We start from the raw sequence: 20,350 nt of genomic DNA, 5'->3' as shown, positions 1-20,350 counted from the left end.
TGAGTACAGCTTCCTCTTCTGAAGAGTAAAGCATAGAAAGCAATACCTATCTCCCAGGAATGCTGTGAGTACAAAATAAAATCACTCATGTTGTTGTTGTTTAGTTGCCAAGTTGTGTCCAACTCTCTGTGACCCCACGGAATGCAGCATGCCGGGCTTCTTTGTCCTTCTCTATCTCCTGAGGTTTGCTCAAACTCATGCCCATTGGGTTGGTAATGCCATCTAACCATTTCATCCCCTATCACTGCCTTCTCCTGCCTTCAATCTTTCCCAGCATCAGTGTCTTTTCCAGTAATTTGGCTGTTCCATCAGGTGGCCAAAATATTGGACCTTTAGCTTCAGTATCAGTCAGTCCTTCCAATGAATATTCGGAGTTGATTTCCTCTAGGATTGACTGCTTTGATCTCCTTAAAGTCCAAGGGACTCTCTAGAGTCTTCTCGAGCACAATTCGAAAGCATTAATTCTTCAGTGCTCAGCTTTCTTTATGGTCCAAATCTCACATCTGTTCACGACTACTGGAAAAACCATAGCTTTGATTATATGTAACTTTGCTGGCAAAGTGAGGTCTCTGCTTTTTAATATGCTGTCTAGGTTTATCATAGCTTTCCTTCCATGGAGCAAGCATCTTTTAATTTCATGGCTGCAGTCACCATCCACTGTGATTTTGGAACCCAAGAAAATAAAATCTGTCACTGTTTCTACTTTTCCCCACCCATTTGCCATGGAGTGATGCAACCGGATGCCATGATCTTAATTTTTTGAATGTTGAATTTAAGTCAGCTTTCACTCACGTTTTTCACCAGGTAAGTTCCCAAAGTACTCATACAGAAATGTAAAACATATCTTATAATGTCTAAAAATGGTTGCCTTTTATAGATGAGAGCATAATAGCCATCTCAAGTATTTGCTAAATGAATAAAAGTTGAAAACATTTCTGTTGCATAATGTAAAGTTACAGTAGTGATTCCCTTCTTCTGGACTTTTAAGGCCAGAACAAACTTTTGCTCAAGTTTTAGAAACCTATAAAATCAGTACTCTGGGCCACTGTGATGTTACAACTTCTATTCCTGCTATAAAAGCTTTGGAAACTGTATGCTGCATTTAAGATGTGAAACGTTGCTATTTGTATATGAATATTATGTTGCTTGGATATCATTTACCTTATGATACTCTGATTTATTCAGCTCTGTTCTCATAAATCATATGTTAAGACTGAGTTACTGTTAAATCAGTCAACTTCAATATTCCTTTGTGAAGACTGGAAATATATGAATAAATTAAAGCCATATATTATATTTCAGTTTTATATTCATCAAAAGGTACGATTTTCTCTATCGTTTGCAAAACTCATTACTGTCCTCTACCTTTACTATCAGACTTCTCATAAAGGCTACTAAAGTGTAAAATAAAAGATGAATTTTAAAAATTCATCTCTTCAATAGTTAAGTATAATTTAAACAAGTAATGAGTCTTTCTTCTTTCATTTCTATTCTCTCTTTGCCACTTTATAAATAATTTCTATTGTGTTTAAGCCTGGAATAGTTTGGATAAAGAGATATTCCTTTTTTCCCCTGACTAGTAATCACACATATAATAGCAAGAATGAAGATAAAAGGCATAATTCAAAAACCATATTAAAGAGAAATTAAATCCTTCACTGAAATCCTTCCAAAATCTTACCTTATAATTATTATCAGTTCTATATGACCAGGAAATCAGTTATTATGACATATATATTGGTTTTCTCCAGACAGTTTTAAAGAAACTTATGTAGAAAATAAATGCCCATCTCAGGCACTATGTGAGGTGCTCTCTCTATATATTATCTCTAATCATCAATATTATCTTGCTAAGAAAATCTTCTTATGTCCATTTTAAAGATAAGGAATATAGTTCTCAGAGAGATTAAATCTCTTGCCCTCCTAGTACACAGATCTAGGAAGCTGAAAAGAAAAGATGTCAGTATTACTCTAACTTACGTTTTTTTGTTGCTATTTTTACCTTGCCACGATGTCTCTGTTAGGAACCTGATTCTAAACAACTTGTCAATCTCACTGTTATGGTGGATATCTAATAGTGATACAATATTAGTCTTCATAATCTTTCTCATATCAAGAATAGCCCCCAGAAAGATTTACTTATTTAAAGTGTGCTGGGTCTTTGTTAATATGCAGGTATTCCCCTAGCTGCCATGAGCGGGGGCCACTCTCTAGCTGTGGTGCATGAGTTTCTCGTTGCGGAGGCTTCTCTTGTTGGGGAGCTCAGAACCCTAACGGCATGCTGGCTTCAGGGGCTGTGGTGTGTGGGCTCAGCAGTCGTGGTTCCCAGGCTCCAGAGCACAGGCTCAATAGTTGAATTGCACAGGCTGAGTTGCTCCATGCCATGTGGGATCCCCCCACGCTAGGGATCGAACCCATGTCTCCTGCACTGGTGGGTGGATTCTGAACCACTGAGCCACCAGGGAAGCCCTCCCACCTCCAGAAATATGTACAGTGAAAATAACAAAATAGCTTAAAAATGATTTGTACATTTTATAGACATGCACACACTAAGTAGCATTCTGTATTTTCAAACACTTCTAGCCTCTGATTAAATATTTCATGACAAAAAATTATAGATCATCACTTATTTAAAAATGATAAAAAATTTATTTCTTGATATATCTACTTGGTTTAATTTCAAGATGTTTAAATATTGAGCAAACTACTTAGAAAAACAAATACTGATGTTCTTATCCATTAGTATCAAAATAGGAATATTAAAGTGAGTAAATAACTTTTATTTGTTTAGTTTAAAAGTATCCTTTAATTTCTCTCCAAGATCAATCATTCTCATGAATTCTTTATGTATAGTTTCCAGTATGGGGTATTAATACAAATTAAAGAAAAATGATTATAAATATATACTTACTATTAAATGACAGTACTTCCCTTACAACTTCATTTTAATTTTAAAAACACACCACTGAAAATTGATAGTGGGTGGGATTATCTGACAGGAGGGCATATATAACTAACTCGGTATTTACTTTTGTAACAGAGACCTGTGTGCTTGTCCTTTGATCACTTTAAATGCATGTATATATTAACAGCTGAAGTAAATTCATATCATGAACTTTGTTCAATTATTTCTAACAATAGAGTACATACTGAAACAAAATTTGATTTCTATCACCATCTAAGCCCATATTTAGTGACCCTTTTTTAACATTAGGAAAGGTCTATGAAATTAAAAAATCAAAATTCTGTCTCCATTACTTATTATAATATACAGCATTGCTGATCCTCAATGCCTACCCTGAGTTGTTTATTATGAAGTTATCAGAAATCAGAGAGAGAAACTTAAATGAAAGGAAAAAAAATGGGGAAATAAAATCTTGTAAAGTTTTCACTTTCAGGAAACAGGACTGATAGCTGAGGTGATGTGACATCTACAATGGAAACAGGTATTTCAAATTCAGATATTTGTTTGCATAAAAATACCTGTAAACTTTGTTACTAAAATGCCAGTGGTTAATTCTGACTGAAAAAGAAGGTGGTAATTTTATTCTACTATATGAAATTGACTTTACTTCCTTCCACAGTGACCTAATACTTGTGAGACAACATCTTTATATAATTGAAAAATATATAAATTTGGCTTCCTAACACACTACTAAGCAGCTTGTAGAAATCACTTAAAGCTCTCTGGGCTTCAGTTTACTCTTCTATGTAATAAGGATAAGAGTATCCTCTGACAAAGCTATTGAGAGTTTGAGATAAGTGAAGTATGCAAAACAGTGCTTGGTATTAGACAATGCTCAATCATAACTACCTTTTTTTTTAATCATTCTGTGGGTGATCACTTGCATTTCCTGTTTTTCCTAGACATTAGTGACAAAGCATTATTATAACTGGACAATTTTGTCATTTTAGTAATTTGTCCCATAGGGGAAATTCACTTAAAAATTGCTAAGTATCCCACAGCAATTTTCTTTTGAAATGGTCAATTAAATATCTGAAATATTTAAAAATGCAGAGAAAGATATGTTACTCATCTTCCCAATTTTTAGGGGTTCTCAGCATTTTCCACCTAATTATCTAGAGTAGCAGGGGAGACAGAGTGGAAACTTGGTGTGTACTAAAAAGGCCAAGACAAGGTAAGTGACTACAATCCACTATAAACTTTGGTAATGAACGACATTTGCCAGCACTTTAACCTTTGTTTGTTCTTCTTCTGTTCCTTTTACCCTGTCATTAAAAGTAGGTGCACAAATATCAGAAATTTCCAATTCAACAACATCATTTTTAAAAAATCTGGTTTCACCTCAGAATATTAATGTACAATCAACCAACATATGCATAATGACATTATAAACTGAATAACAGGAAAATGTCTATGACGGTCAGTCTGCAGTTTAGACAGTGTGCTAAGATACAATTGATAAACTACTTCTTTTTACAATTATACCAAATAAGTAACACCAAAAACGGTGTTGAAAAAAAATAGAATACAGAATCCAAGAGATGATTTAATGTAAACATAACTATGTTTTCTAAGAACATGTATATATCATAGTATTCTTCCTTCTTGAATGCTTTAACTGATGATATTCCTGCTCCCAGCCAAATTATTTAAAAATAATCCATGCCTGGAATCGTAATTACAAATTCCATTTGAATCAAAATAAATGCAGGTGAAAAGATACTATCTGATTGCGCCTCTTAACTTGCAATGCAACTGTTTGCATGTTTTAACCAGATTCCAGACTTGAACAAATGTGATGAAAATCAACACGAGCTCATCTCTGTGGAAACTGGCAAAGCAACAGATGCTGCTTTAACTGGAAATAGCTGGAACTTTTGAATCCTGAGATGAAAAACATTTTGTGAAAAAATGACTTATCTGTTCATTGATTCACGGACAGAGAAATTATATATTATTGTTTAATTTATTCCAAAGTCAGTGTTTTAACTTAAAATGATAGAGGCAATGTAGTCTAATCTTTTTATTTTTGACTTTTCTTTTTCCTGATTCTGCCTTTATAGCATTACGTTCATTTCCTTAACGAAATTGAATGTTCATTCAGATAAGAAGTGTGAAAGCTTTTAAAGTAAAAATGGTAAAGTGAGTTGTTACTTGATAAGTCTTTAATTAAGCTATCAGAGTATCTCTAAGTTAGCTGTTCTCTGTTGCTTCTTCTGGCCAGAGGTGATGAATATGTCATCTACATGCAGTGAGTATGTGATAGTTAAATACAGTATTACCACAGTCTAAGGTGAGTGGGTGCTGTGATGCAAAAATATCAAATAATCAGTAACTTCTGCACAGTGGAAGCTTTATCTAAACCTTACTCAGTATAGAAGTTGATGAGAGAGAAAGACAGGTGGAGGGTTAGAAATTCTTCAGTAATGGTGGTTGTGACTGTGTTTTATCATGTGTGTAATAAAAAGAAAGACAAAAGCAGAACTCCTTAAATAATCCATGACATAATAATAATAATAAATAACATTGCTATAAGGCTGTGTGTCAAATATCATTCTAAGCACTTTTCAGAATCCTCACAATTCCTTAAAGAAAGTATGTGAATCCCACCTCTACCACTAATTAATGTATGATCTTAAAAAAAAATCTACTAAATCTCTTAATCTTCAATTTCATCATCTGTAAAATTAGACACTTGCTCCTTGGAAGAAAAGCTCTGACCAGCCTAGACAGTGTAATAAAACCAGAGACATTACTTTGCTGACAAAGGTCCATCTAGTCAAAGCTATGGTTTTTCCAGTAGTTATGTATGGATATGAGAGTTGGACCAAGGAAGGCTGAGTGCCAAAGAATTGATGCTTTTGAACTGTGGTGTTGGAGAAGACTCTTGAGAGTCCCTTGGACTGCAAGGAGATCAAATCAGTCCATCCTAAAGGAAATCAACCATGAACATTCATTGGAAGGACTGATACTGAAGCTCCAACTCTTTGGCCACCTGATGTGAAGAGCTGACTCATTACAAAAGACCATGATGCTGGAAAAGACTGAAGGCAGGAGGAGAAGGGGATGATAGAGGATGAGATGGTTGGATGGTATCACCGACTCAATGGACATGAGTTTGAGTAAGTTCTGGGAGATGATGAAGGACAGGGAAGCCTGGCGTTCTGCAGTCTATGCGGTTGCAACGACTGAGTGACTTAACAAATGATTTCACCTGACTATTCTGAGAATTAAATGAAATTAATTAATAGATACATGTACTTAAGTTATATTTATGTAACTTACATATATAATTAAATTATATATATATATAGCTTATACAATAAAAATTGGTCACTTTCATCCAGAAGTCCCTACTTACAGGCTATACAACTCTACAAATTTCATTATGCATTTATACACACACAGCTGAAATATTTAGCCAAGTTACATCTTTTTGTTTCTTAATTCTATCCTCTTTGTCTATTTTTCCTTTAAATTGGCATTGGTTTTTATAAGTGAGTTGACAAATAGCTTAGCATGCATGTCATGTGCTATGAAAGTGAAGTGAAAGTTGCTCAGTCATGTCCAACTCTTCGTGATCCCATGGATTACACAGTCCACGGAATTCTCCAGGCCAGAATACTGGAGTGGGGAGTCTTTCCCTTCTCCAGAGGATCTTCCCAACCCAGGGATCCAAGCTAGGTCTCCCACAATAAAGACGGATTCTTTACCAGCTGAGCCACCAGGGAAGCCCAAGAATACTGGAGTGGGTAGCCTATCCCTTCTCCAGCGGATATGCCCGACCCAGGGATCGAACCGGGGTCTTCTGCATTGCAGGTGGATTCTTTACCAGCTGAGCTATGAGGGAAGCCCGTGTGCTATATCACAAAGTAATTTCCTAGTCTGCCCTATGCACTGCTCTGAGGATTACTGAATAAGTTCTGTAGCTGTGCCTTTCCTAAAGTACTTCCAAAATTTCACCCATCACCCAAGATGTAACAACTGTAAAGCTCACTTGGCATTCTCTGCACGCTCCCTACTGTGTTGCACTGAGCTGAACTATAAAGGATAAAGGTTCTGAGGAAGCATATGATGTTTGGGGCTTTATCTTGTTTACAAAACATAAAGACCCTGTGTTCACTGCTGCTCAGTAATACTAAGGTCATGGCATCAGGCTCTTCTGGGATATATGTTGCAAAGTTCCTAAGAATACATCATTGGCTTCCAGAAACTGCAGTTTTCAAAAAGATGGATGTCTTTCAAGCTCAGCATATTTTGATCAGACAGACTTTGGTAAGATGTTTCTGGCATACATTCAACCAAATATTATCCTCTATTATTTACAAGCACTTTGGTCTTACAGTGTGCTCACAGACACCAACTTGCTATCATTGCCTAAGTTAGGTCAAAGTCTAATAAGTAAATTAAAAAAATAAAAACAAGAAGAAAAAACCAATGATATTTGTTAGAGAATAAAGTGTAAATAGGGCATTTAGCAATAAATGTCTCAAATGAACTACTTTAGATTTCTGAGTTCTCAGAAGAACAAAAGAAAATAGATTTTTATCCAATTCCAACAGAACAAAATGCTAGCTTCCCAGAAAGGAATATAAGTGCAGATCCTAAGGGTCAATGGCAGATGGAATATATGATGCAGAATTCATTATCATACTGATGAAAATATAGTAAAGAGAATCAGGGTAATGTTAAGTAAAAGGACATGGACCTTGAATATAAATGAGACTGTTGCTGTTTTAACCACTCATTAGTAAGGTCTTGGGCATATTACTTTAATGATCTGAATTTTGATTACTAAAAAAATCAACAGTAATAAGTGATAATAATATATCAAGGATAATAATATACCATTTATAAGGCTATTATTATTATAAGATATTATCTAGCTGATGGGTTTACCATATATCTGATAAATAATAAAGGTTCAATAATTGGTAGCTATTATTAATTATTATTATTATTATTATTATTATTAGTGTTCCAACTAGACAAAAGATCATTTCAATTCTTTAGTGAACACGTCCTTAGAATCAACTCAAGGTAAATAATTTTCATCTTGTTTCTATTAATCTGATACATTTCAGGTTGTTTATCTAGAGTATGAGGGAATATCTATTAATGCATACATAATAAAGTGAGTCAAGTCTAGCACAGTCAACCTGGACTGCCCTGCACAAATGTGACTAACTTTACAGCAGCAACTATTTCCCTCAAAATACAATTAAATTCTCTACTTTGTTGACAAGGCATTATCTTCAGCTCTCCATACTCACTTCCTACAGAAGCACTGCAGATATTAAAGGATATATTTTCAAATGATTATCGTTTCCTTAGCTAACTGGAAATGTTCAATTCTTGCACATCTTTTTCTTTTTTTCCTTCACGGCATCTATTAAACATTCTTTCTAGCATTGACAACATTAGAATCAAAGCTACCTAAATCCATTCATGCTATTGTTTTCGCCTGTTAAGATACAATTTTTAGCTTCTGAAATATCTTAGTGGTATAGGTATAATGTAACCCAATTGCTGTTAGGAATATACCAATATATAGGAAAATACTCAATATTATTAGACTGAAATCATAAAAGATACTTTTCAAAAAGAAAAATGTAATAGATTTTTAGCTTAAAAGAAAACAGAATATCTTTCAGATAATGCTGGAAGAAATAGAGGGAAACAATAGAATGGGAAAGACTAGAGATCTCTTCAAGAAAATTAGAGATACCAAGGTAACATTTAATGCAAAAATGGGCATAATAAAGGACAGAAATGGTATGGACCTAACAGAAGCATAATATATTAATTAAATGTGGTAAGAATACACAGAAGAATTATACAAAAAGAGATCTTAGTGACCCAGATAACAACAATGGTGTGGCCATTCACCTAGAGCCAGAAATCCTGGAATGTGAAGTCAAGTGGGCTTTAAGAAGCATCACTACCAACAATGCTAATGGAGGTGATGGAATTCCAGTGGAACTATTTCAAATCCTAAAAGATGATGCTGTGAAAGTGCTGCACTCAATATGCCAGCAAATTTTGAAAACTCAGCAGTGGCCACAGGACTGGAAAAACTCAGTTCTTGTTCCAATCCCAAGAAAAGACAATGCCAAAGAATGTTCAAACTACCACAAATTGCACTCATCTCACAAGCTAGCAAAGTAATGCTCAAAATTCTCCAAGTTAGGCTTCAACAGTAGGTGAACTGTGCACTTCCATATTTTCAAGCTGAATTTAGAAAAGGCGGAGGAACCAGAGGCCAAACTGCCAACATCCACTGGATCATAGAAAAAGAAAGATAATTCTAGAAAAACATCTACTTCTGCTTTATTGACTATGCTCAAGACTTTGACTGTGTGGATCATAAAAAATTGCAAAATTCTAAAAGAGATGGCAATACCAGATCACTTGACCTGCCTCCTGAGAAATCTGCATGCAAGTCAAGAAGCAACAGTTAGAACAGACATGGAATAAGGAACTGGTTCAAAATTAGGAACGGAGTACATCAAGGCTGTATATTGTCACCCTGCTTATTTAACTTATATGCAGAGTACATCATGAGAAATACGAGGCTGGATGAAGCACAAGATGGAATGAAGACTACAGGGAGAAATATCAATAACCTCAGATATGTAGATGACACCACCTTTATGGGAGAAAGTGAAGAGAAACTAAAGAGTCTCTTGATAAAAGTGAAAGAGGAGAGTGAAAAAGTTGGCTTAAAACTCAACATTCAAAAAACAAAGATCATGGGATCCAGTCCTATTTGTTCAGTTCTGTTCAGTCGCTCAGTCATGTCCAACTCTTTGCTATTCCATGGACTGCAGCATGCCAGGCCTCCTTGTCCATGGCCAACTCCCAGAGTTTACTCAAACTCACGCCCATTGAGTCACTGATGCCATCCAACAATCTCATCCTCTGTCATCCCCTTCTCCTCCTGCCTTCAATCTTTCCCAGCATCCTTGGCGTGCTGCAGTCCATGGGGTCACAAAGAATCAGACATGACTGAGTGACTGAACTGAATGTTGGGATCAAATGTCATTAAATCTATGGAGTCTTTCCTAATAGGATTTTTCTACTTTAATTTACTATGCTTTAAATGTGTCTTATTTTCATGCTCATATGCCCAGATACACACATTCACATTCTTTGACAAGTAAGTGTATTAAATATCTCAATGACACACACACACACACACACACACACACACACACACACACATATATATACACATATTGATCAATGACAATGTTTAAAATTTATTAATTTGTTAAACATCTCCTTTCCACCAGGCACTCTTCCAGGTGCTGAATTACAAGGTGCTATGGCAATGGGATGAAAGATCAACACTGTCAACCTCCATGTTTAAACCAAGCTTTGGGGTACCTCCCTGGCGGTCCAATGGTATGACTCTGCTCATCCACTGCAGAGGGCACAGGTTGGATTCCTGGATGGGGAACAGGGATACCATATGCCACAGAGTACAGCCAGAAAGATTTTAAAAATAAATAAAAATAAAAGCAACTGCCTCTTAGGATACAGTGGAACATTACACTTACATTTTTAATTAAAAATAAAATAAAAAATACACCTAGCCTGAAAAATGTAGTAGTCTACCACACAGTTCACACCCACCACGTGAAAAAACACATTCTGGGATGAGGACAGACTTGTGCACACATTCAGCTATGTAAGGGCACAACCAGTTGTACCTGAATTTAGAATACAGCTCCTTTTTATGCAGTGATGAGTAATGGAGAAATCACATATTTGATCCATATTTACTATGTACCTTATACGGGTATACGCTCCCCTGGTGGCTCAGAGGGTAAAGTGTCTGCCTGCAGTGCAGGAGACCTGGGTTCAATCCCTGGGTCAGGAAGAACCCTGGAGAAGGAAATGGCAACCCTCTCCAGTATTCTTGCCTGGAGAATTCTGTGGACAGAGGAGCCTGGTGGGCTACAGTCCACGGGGTCACAAAGGAGTCAGAGACGACTGAGGAGGTTCACTTCTTCTTTTTTGTTCATTCATTATGGCTACAGATAAATATTGGAGTAAGCTTCTTAAGAGAACTCTTTATCAACATAACATTGCTGGTATCCAACACTGTGCCTCTATTGGATGCTTAATGCTTTCTTGGGAAGAGACAGTAAAAGGAACAGGGGAAAGGGAAGAATGGGAAGCTTAAAATGGCAGTGAAAGAAAAGTCAACTTTTTGAATGAATCAGAGTTCCCATACACAAGGATAATTTATTCGCCACCAGGAGAGACTGTAGTCAACAAAATGGAAGTGATATAACTACAATATACATACATGTAATATGACAATATTGATTACTTTCTATGCTTTTAAGGTGATGATCTATTAATTAGTTCATCACATGAACTCAAAAATTCACTTTGAAACAACTATATTAAGAGCTTCTTATTTTGATTAGTAAAGTAGGAAGGGGAAAATCTTAAAATATATTATATATAATCACTATGTAGAATATGAATGATTCTTACACAAAGAAGCAAAACATACTTGCTAATAAATCATATTCAATGATAATCAGTCAGTTTTTTCCTCACATTTTTGTGAAATTATACACTGAGAGATGTACAACTAGATACATCTACTAGAGGTTAGATTTATCTGCATTTAACCATTAACTATTAAGATAATTAAATTACTAGGTAACCTCTAGTTATAGCTAAAATTTTGAGGAAACTACCCCTTATGCAACTATAATCGATCACCTTAGAAAACGAAGACAATCCATTTTTATCGGATATTTGAAACCTTATTTTCCCTTTAATTCATGAGATTGACTTTTACATAGGCTGCTATATCTCTATGCATCACAAACTATGGCTATTTTTTTTAACATCTTCTTTGGCAGAAATTCAAATACATTTTGTTTGCTTGCAGGCTTAGAACAGAGCCTGAATAAATATTTGCAATTCAGCTGTTGTTCTGGTTCTACGCTTTGCAGTAAAAGGTCAGAGAATTTTGCTTCTAATTTTGTTGTTGTTATTTACAGAGCCTAAATGAAAAATAAAGTCCCTAAAATTTTATGAGAACTATTACAGAGTAGCTTTTATTTTAAGAGTGAAAAACATCACATCACAGTAATAATCACAAATATATGATATTTTATAGGAAAATGATTGTTTTGAACACATATACACAAGTCTTTTGAAATATTCTATTTATCTTCCATGACATAAACAGGTATTTAAAAGTCAAACTATTAAAGGTTTCCTTAAACTACATTGTTCCTCATCTCCATGAATAACACTTAAAATTATCTGAATTAAAAAAAATAAAATCACTTCAAGTAAAAAGTCAGATATAAAAATGCTAAGGCAAATAACATATGAGATGAGAATAGTAACTTCCTTAAACTGACATTTTCAGAAGAAGCCAAATTCTATAGCTTTATGCTAAAATACAGCTCAACTCCTAAGGCACCCTAAATTTTTTCCCATGTTTTAAGTAAAAAATGATCTCTACAGCATTTTGTTAATGAAGGGAACCAAGACATAGAGGAAAAATTCTCAACTGGTGACCCCCCACAGTGGTCCCCACTGGTTTGGTGACCTTGTGGGGAAATTTTATCATATATATCTTTGCAGAAAGTTTTGACATTTATAAAAAGAATTATTTATATTATATAAATGATGCTCGGTATACAATATATAAAACTGTCTAATATTCAAAGACTTCTTAATATTACAAAGGTCTAAATAATGACCTAATAACCAAGGTCTAACTAAAGAAGAGAAAGAGAAAGGAGAAAAGGCAAGTAAATTAATCCACTTAGAATATTAGGACTCAAGCTCTCTGGATAGATGTCTACTTAATGAAACATAAGATAGAATTAATAATTGGCAAAGAAGAGGCTCATTTTGTGACCAATACCTACATGTATCAATTTTTATATGAATCATCATCAGAAATTACATTCTCAAATATTCTACCAATTTTAATAGGCTTGCAGCTATTGATGTTTATACTTCGATACATGACTGTGAACAAGATTAAAACAAGGGTTAGAAAATAACGTCTTGCAGTTATTTTATTTCAAGAAATATTTTACTCTCCCTGATAAACATTCCTGAAGTTAAATAAGGTTATATTCCATTTGACTGACCTGAAAAATACAGGAAATGTGTATTATTATATCTTCTGAAATATACTGACACGAAAGTATCCAAAGTTATCCTGAGACTGTTTCATTCAGTAATTTATACCTTCATTTATCAAGAATTCAAAAAAAAAGTGAAATAAATTTGTCCGCATTTTGGGAATACATAAAGAATAATAGAAATCTTTTAAACTAAATCAAAAGGAAGAATATTGGCAGTATTGATTTTTAAAAGAGGAAATGGAAGCTGGTTGATGGGATGAGGTGTGGGGAGTAAGCTTTGTTGCAGACATGTTATTATGAGGTAATATACACAGTTTACAGCAATATCACCTAAAATTTATTGTACATACACATTCTAGTCTATGCTAAGATTTGAAATGAATTATTTTATTTTCAAAATTTGTGTAAAGTTGCTATCTCATTTTTAGCTAATAAACCTGAATCTAAAAAAAGGGCAGAAGATCTGAACAAACAATTCATCAAAGAAGATATACAGATGGCAATCAATCATATGAAAAGATGCTCCACATTGTATGTAATTAAAGAACTGAAGAGTAAAATAACAAAGACATACCACTATCCCCTTATTAGAATGGCCAAAATCGGGAGCACTGACAATAGCAAATGCTGATGGGGTTGTGAAGCAACTGGAACTCCCAGGCACTGCTATGGGAATGCAAAATGGTACAACCACCTTGAAAGACAGTTTGACAATTTCTTTCAAAACAAAATATAGTCTTACTTATGATCCAGCAATAAGTTTGTTATTTATTCAAATAAATTGAAAATTTATGTCCACACAAAAATCTGTACACAAATATTTACAGCAACTTTATTCATAATTGCCCAAACTTGGAAGCAACCAAAATGTTCTTCAGTAGATAAATAGATAAACAAACTGGTGTGTATCTACATAAAAGAACACTATTCAGTGATAAAAATAAATGAGCTATCATGCCAAAAAAAGAAATGGAGTAATTTCAAATGGATATTACTAAGAGAAAATAAGTATATCTGAAAAGCCTACATACTGTATGATTCCAATTATATGGCATTCTGGTCTGGAAAAGGCAATGATGGAGAGAGTGAAAAGATTAATCAGTACAGGGTTTGGGGATGAAGAGCTGGCACACCAGGATTTTCAGGGCAGTAAAACTATTCTGTGTGATGTCATTATGTATTTGTCAAAATTTAGAATGCACAACACAAAAGGTGAACCCTAAGTAAACTATGGATGTAGACTGAAGAGGACTTGTCAGTGTTGGTACACTGATTGTAAGTGATGAAAACAGATTGCTTCTATTTTGGAATTAACTCTTCTACACCTCAGGAGCCCTTATCAGTGCTTACATGCTACATTTCAACCATTTTAGTCTGCCTTAACGGTGAAACTAGGTACCATGATGCACATGGAGGGAAAAACAAAACAAAAAAACTATTGACAGAGATATACTATCAAATCTGTTTTTTTTTTTAACAGCTTCTAAATTTTGAATATTATAATTCACAAAGGGGTCTGAAACACTTAAATTAAAAAAATAATTACTTTTAAGGGTGGAATGAAAAGTCGCATAATTAAATATCCTATTTTATTATTCTTACGTTTGTACACTCTAACTATCCTGCTCACCACAACAGACCTAGCCTATTTACATAAGTGTAAATGGGCACATCTCTCTTACTGTGCCTATATTTTATCTCCAGAAAATGAATGGAAGTAAGAAATAGGTATATTTTCTATGTAGTCTAAGTTAAATTTCAAAACCTAAGTTTAAAGTCAAAGTTTCCACAAACAAAGATATAAGTATGCAGGCATTCTTTAAAAATATAAACAAAACTTTCCATCTGTAATTTTAAACTATCATTACTGCTTATACCATCTACAGGAGCTCCATTCCTTCTGATACTGACAGTTCTTAGTTATTTATAGGCTGTTCTCAAGCTCTTTTTAATCTACTTCTTCCCTTAAGCAATACATACTCTTTTTTTAATCTTTCTTCAGACATGAATTCTTTAAGTGCATATAATATCTAATAAACAGTGGAAGAAGTAGAGCTTACTGCAAAGTATTTAACAAATAAAATCTAAGTCTAGGACTGTCATGAGAACATTCTAGGATCTTAATGAAGAAATGTTCCTATCATCAGAAGAGAAAGGGAAATGTACATAGACTATTCATCAAGAGAAGCAGAAAGTAAACATTCAAAACCTCAATCTGCCAGAGGTGATTTAAGATGATACTTATGAAGCTTATGCTTCAGGGACTTCCACTAGCACATGTCCTTTTCATTTTCACATACTTGATTTCATCATTTTGTATTCCTTTTTCCTTAAAAAGACCTCCTCCTCAAATTATGAGAGCATCCATTCCTGCCTAGATTTGCACCCACAAAGTGCTATAACGTACAATCAAAGTGACATGCTCAGTGACACAGACTGCATCACAATTAAAAAGATTTTCCATTATCTTTATGCAATTATTTTATAATTTATCTGTTCTTAGTATTTTTTAACTTTGGAAGGAGATTATACATTCTACATACCTTTTACCGGCATTCCATATTTCACCTCAAGTACGTAGCTTATCTGTACAAACTGCCCAAACATGACATCGTGTTTCCCCACCTCAGATCTAATTGAGAAAACAGCCTTCCACAGCACCTGGCAATTAGCCTAAGGACTCTTCCTCACCATTTCCATCCTTCGATTTCATAGAAAATTCCATAAATATTGCCTGTTATTGTACTACTACAATCACCAAGATTTCAATGTTTACTTTCAGGGACCAAGATCATATTATACAAAACTATTTTTATAGAAAAAGGTTAAACTCTCTTATTCTCTATCTGACAAGGAGTATCTGTTGTTTTATATTGAAGGAAATTTGTACTTATCACCTAGAAAAAAATGTGCTGCTCCACTCAGTAGGGGGTAATTGATGTGTTTAATCAAAGGTTGTGACACTGTCTGATAGGTTTTGCAAAAATCACCTTGACTGTTTCCTGGAGAAAATATCTGATCAGGTCTAGACTAAAGCAAGTAGACCAGTTGTGAAGCTGTGTTAAAAGACAATGACTGTGGAGATAGACTGAAAAGATATTTAAGAGGCAAATTTAACAAGACTTGAAAACTGATTATATTTAGAAGGTGAGAAAGACGGGAGACCAACAATTTCATATTGTTAGAAAGACAAAGATGGATGGACATGCCGTGAAATTTTACTAGTACTTCTCATAAGAAAGAGAAGATAATAATAGCAAATTAAATCATACCCTTTTATTTTCTGAACTTTTTGATTAAATGTTTGACAGTTTTGTACCATCCTGCCTGCCAACTGAGTCCTAGCAGCCAGTAGCATAAGAAAAATAACCATCCTCATCTAATCATGTGCCATTAAATCAAGAACAATTACTTTCAACTAAACTGTCTGTCCATACTGCTAAGCTCAAAGGAAATGTTATGACCAAAATATCATCTCAAATCTCAAGTTTCTATATCTAGCCTTTATTTAATTAATTATAGCTTTGTTTTACTCCTGATATGCTGACAAAGCACTGACTAGGTCTCAGCCAAGTAAGTCAGATTAAATACATTGAGTTTGAAGTACATGACGCACATCAATGCAATTGTTTTTCCAAGGCTCCTTTCTGGACAAATAGCTATCAATAATATTATAATGATTTGGTGATATTAAAATATAGTTTTTATGGAAGCCATTAACTTTCCTAAAATCAATAGAAATCTGCTGGAAAACAGCCACAATTCACTGCTTCTTTTCTAGGAATACAAGAGCAAAATAGGCCAAAAAAAAAAGTACTTTATTAAGAACTGTGACAAAGAAATATATCTAAGGCAAGCTGAGCAATCTTAGCCTGAGTAGAAAATGAAAGAAACTCAGAACAACTTGAGTTAGTAAACAATGTAAAACATTAACTTGCTTCAAAGAGGGAAACTGAGATACAAGAACAACTTCCTATAAAGGTGCCAGTCTCATCTGTTTTTCACTTATAACATGTTTTATGTACAAGATGATTTCAACACTAGGTAAGTGAACTGGGAATGGGAGTTCAATGACCAACTAAAGTGAACACAACCTAAAGCCTTGCTTTAAAGTGAAGAAGGCTATGGTCTAGTCTAAGTAATTTCACTCTCAGTATAGGTTTAGTTATATTTTGAGCTGTGTCTTATTTTAATTGACAGTACTGGTTGTTATTACAATATGTAAAGGGAACAGCCATCTGTCTCTCTTTTTACTGCCATTTAAAAATAATGTCTGTGTTTCAAATCTTTATACCTATTCCAAAGTCCTTTCAGATACTTTCAACCTTTCCTTACCTAGGCGAGGAAGCAAGTAACAGAACCTGGATGGTATAGCGGGTGATATGCTACCATTAAGCAGAGGGTTTTTAAAGTTTGTAACTTTAGATCTGAACATTATAAAAAATCTATTATATATAAGACAGCATAGCTGGCATAACACATTTTTGATATAGTGCATTGGTTAAGTATGAGGCAGTGATCAAGACCATCCCCAAGAAAAAGAAATGCAAAAAGGCAAAATGGTTGTCTGAGGAGGCCTTATAGATATCTGAGAAAAGAAGAGAAGGGAAAGGAAGAAAAAAAGAAAAAGGAGGAGGAACAGAAAAAAAAGAAAAGGTAGAAAAAAAAAGAAAAGAAGAAGCAAAGGAGAAAACGAAAGATATATGCATTTGAATGCAGAGTTCCAAAGAATAGCAAGAAGAGATAAGAAAGCCTTCCTCAGTGATCAATGCAAAGGAATAGAGAAAAACAACAGAATGGAAAAGACCAAAGATCTCTTCAAGAAAATTAGAGATACCAAGGGAACATTTCATGCAAAAATGGGCTCAATAAAGGACAGAAATGGTATGAACCTAACAGAAGCAGAAGATGTTAAGAAGAGGTGGCAAGAATACACAGAAGAATTGTATAAAAAAGATGTTCATGACCCAGATAACCACGATAGTATGATCACCAAGAGCCAGACATCTTAAAATGTGAAGTCAACTGGGCCTTAGGAAGCATCAGTACTAACAAAGCTAGTGGAGGTGATGGAATTCCAGTCGAGCTATTTCAAATCCTAAAAGATGATGCTGTGAAAGCGCTGCACTCGATATGCCAGCAAATTTGGAAAACTCATCAGTGGCCTCAGGATTGGAAAACATCAGTTTTCATTCCAATCCCAAAGAAAGACAATGCCAAAGAGTGTTCAAACTACCGCACAATTGCACTCATCCCACACACTGGTAAGGTAATGCTCAAAATTATGCAAGTTGGGCTTCATCAGTATGTGAACCATGATTTCCAGATGTTCAAGTTGGTTTTAGAAAAGGCAGAGGAACGAGAGATCAAACTGCCAACATTCACTGCATCATCAAAAAAAGCAAGAGAGTTCCAGAAAAAAATCTACTTTTGTTTTATTGACTATGCCAGAGCCTTTGACTGTGTGGATCACAACAAACTATGGAAAATTCTTCAAGAGATGGGGATACAAGACCACCTGACCTGTCTCCTAAGAAATCTGTATGCAAGTCAAGAAGCAACAATTAGAACTGGACATGGAACAACAGAATGGTTCCAAATTGAGAAAGGAGTACGTCAAGGCTCTACATTGTCACCCTGCTTATTTAACTTATATGCAGAGTACATCATGAGAAATACCAGGCTGGATGAAGCAAAAGCCGGAATCAAGACTGGTGGGAGAAATATCAATAACCTCAGATATGCAGATGACACTACCCTTATGGCAGAAAGTGAAGAACTAAATAGCCTCTTGATGAAAGTGAAGGAGGAGAGTGAAAAAGTTGGCTTAAAGCTCAACATTCAGAAAACTAATCATGGCATCTGGTCCCATCACTTCATGGCAAATAGATGGGGAAACAATGGAAACAGTGACGGACTATTTTTTTGGACTCCAAAATCACTACAGATGGTGACTGCAGCCATGAAATTAAAAGATGCTTGCTCCTTGGAAGAAAAGCTATGACCAACCTATACAGCATATTTAAAAGCAAAGACATTACTTTGCCGACAAAGGTTCAGCCATTCAAAGCTATGGTTTTTCCAGTAGTCATGTATGGATGTGAGAGTTGGACTATAAAGAAAACTGAGCACCGAAGAATTGATGTTTTTCTACTGTGGTGTTAGAGAAGAATCTTGAGAGTCCCTTGGACTGCAAGCAGATGCAATCAGTCCATCCTAAAGGAAATCAGCCCTGAATATTCATTGGAAGGACTGATGGTGAAACTGAAGCTCTAATACTGTGGCCACCTGATGTGAAGAACTGACTCATTGGAAAAGATCCTGATGCTAGGAAAGACTGAAGGCAGGAGGAGAAGGGGACAACAGAGGATGAGATGGTTGGATGACATCACCGACTCGATGGACATGAATTTGGTAAGCTCCGGGAGAAGGTGATGGACAGGGAAGCCTGGCACACTAAAGTCCACGGGGTCACAAAGAGTCAGACACAACTGAGTGACTGAACTGATTGGTTAAGTAAATTCTACTTTCCACTGTTTTTGTTTCAAAAACTCTATAAATATATCTCTCTAGCAATACAGAGTGAAAGTTCTTGATTGTGAAAGGATATATAAGATTTTATGCATCCAAAGACATGGGAAAAAAATGAGAGTAATGAAATTTCCCACCCTGCCAGAAACAGCACCATGCAAGGGAGCAGCTCGTGTTTGAAGTCTATGTCCTAAACTTGTGCTTCATGTTAGAACAGAATAGCTCTGTTTTAACTGAACCAATAGTCCATCTGAACTGTGTTCTCCTTGCCATTCCATGTTAACATCTCTCGACCCTGATGGTACTAAAGCCAATGATTACCTCAAATTCCCCAACCAGTCTTCCCAAATCAACACCCCGAAATGCCAACACTCCTTCCCCATCTAGCAAACTGGAAATTTTTTAAAAATTTTATTTATTTAATAGGAGGATAATTACTTTACAGCATTATGATGGGTTTTTGCCATACATCAATATGAATTGGCTACAGGTATACATGGGTCCCCTCCATCCTGAAATCCCCTTTCACTTCCCTCCCCACCCCATCCCTCCAGGTTGTCACAGAGCACTGGCTTTGGATGCATCATCTATCAAACTAGCGCTGGTTATCTATTTTATGTGTGGTAACAACTCTGTTTCTTGAGTATTTAAGAATCTACCCTTTGCTTTGTTTGTTCTTACATGTGGGAGGTGGGCAGGGCTGAGGTCACTGGGA

The 20,350-nt window shown here is 35.2% G+C and overlaps 1 protein-coding gene across 1 annotated transcript in view; it reads right to left on the bottom strand.

The window, feature by feature from the left end:
- KCNJ3 (potassium inwardly rectifying channel subfamily J member 3) overlaps positions 1 to 20,350 on the bottom strand; it is a 172,968-nt gene that overhangs the window by 1,142 nt on the left and 151,476 nt on the right. The window lies entirely within an intron of this gene.

The sequence above is a fragment of the Muntiacus reevesi genome, chromosome 3 (genome assembly GCF_963930625.1).
Source record: "Muntiacus reevesi chromosome 3, mMunRee1.1, whole genome shotgun sequence".
NCBI classification, from domain to species: Eukaryota; Metazoa; Chordata; class Mammalia; order Artiodactyla; family Cervidae; genus Muntiacus; species Muntiacus reevesi.
The sequence above is the reverse complement of the archived record's forward strand: the minus strand, read 5'-3'. Positions and strand labels throughout refer to the sequence as shown.